Here is a 1462-nt window from a genome sequence, read left to right on the forward strand (position 1 = left end):
CCCGCAGAGGCTCCCTGCAGCCAGACCACAGAGAACGGAGGGCCGCCCGCTGCCCGGAGGCTCTGCCAGGCTCGCGAGGCCTGGCCCTCTGGAAGGGAAGTTGCCTGATGCCTTCGATGACAAAATGAAGCACGTTTCCCACTGGCGAACTGGCTCACTGTGGGGAAAGGCCATCCTGTGACCTGGGAAGGAAGAAGGCACAGTCACCGCCCTCCCTAATGCACACCGTTAGCCAAGCGTGTCCAGTGAGGGAGCCTGGCCACACCTGCCGGATGCCCGGGGAAGCCCGTGGGCCCGGGCGTGGCCGGCCCGAGGCGGTGGGGCACACCCCGAGCATCTCGTCCTTCCTCGGCTGGTCTGTGGAGAGCGCGTCAGGGCCTGGGCCTCATCAGTGCACGCTCGGGCCAGAAGCTCGACGGCATCTGATGCGACAGCAACGGCTCCGCCACCAGAGCGCCGTCTGCACGGACGGCCCTGCCGCGCGCGACCCCATCTGCTGCTGGACGGTGCCCGGCGTCCCCTTCCATTAGCTTCGCCATCGCTGGGAACAACAGAAACCAGGAGACGATGCAAACTAATGACTTAGGAGCAGGGTGGAGCTGAATCGGACCCTGGCTCCTTTCCGTCCACTGTGATAGCGACTGGGAGCTGGCCATAAACTTAAGTTATGGCAAAAGAATAACAGAAGTTATTCCTCGGAAGGCTAAATAGGCTCATCACGAAAGCTGTTGACTGTTTTACAAAGCACTTCCATGTTTGGAAAAAAAACACTTCATCTACGATCACGCCACCCTGAACATGCCCGATCCCGTCTGATCTCGGAAGCCAAGCAGGGTCGGCCCGGTTAGTACTCGGATGGGAGACCACCTGGGAAGACCAGGCGCTGGAGGCGTAAAAACTAAAAAAATAAGGGATCGTGAGCTGACAAGGTCCTTGCAGTCTGTGAGCTCTACCAAGGGTTGCCTCGCCCAAAAACAAACAAAAAACACACTTCACGTCCCGCAGTGGAGATCTCAAATGACCCAGGCCAGAAAGGCTACTGTGCTGAGCTGGGGGCTGTGGCCTCTGTTGGAAACGGGGGTGCTCTGGAATGGGCAACAGGCTCCCTGACAAGCGGGCTGTGACCCCTGTGCCACAGAGGCTGGCGTGGGTGGAGGGAGAGGAACAGGACCCCCACCTGCCCCCACCAGAGAGGCTCATAGCTTGGGGTCAAGATGACCACCTTGTTGCCTCAGGAAGCAGGCCGGGAGGCTGGCACTCGTCCAGGGACGGTCGACAAGTGTGACTGTGTCTCTTGCCATATGGGAGGGGGAGAGGGCAGGGACTGTCGTGAGCCCCGCGGCCTCGTTCCATGGATCAGGTAATGGTGCAGGTGACGGTTTTCTTCTTGGTCACACAGGGCACTGCTGTTAGCATCTAGTACCTCAGCTGTGACTGTGCAGCTTTGTCCCGCCTATGAAAC

General features: G+C 59.6%; 1 pseudogene; it reads left to right on the plus strand.

Annotated features, from left to right (window-relative positions):
• The first annotated feature begins 774 nt into the window (after nt 1-774).
• Nucleotides 775-892, plus strand: LOC111734959 (annotated as a pseudogene).
• The last annotated feature ends 570 nt before the right edge of the window (nt 893-1462 follow it).

The sequence above is a fragment of the Pteropus vampyrus genome, unplaced genomic scaffold (genome assembly GCF_000151845.1).
Source record: "Pteropus vampyrus isolate Shadow unplaced genomic scaffold, Pvam_2.0 Scaffold10434, whole genome shotgun sequence".
Classification (NCBI taxonomy): domain Eukaryota; kingdom Metazoa; phylum Chordata; class Mammalia; order Chiroptera; family Pteropodidae; genus Pteropus; species Pteropus vampyrus.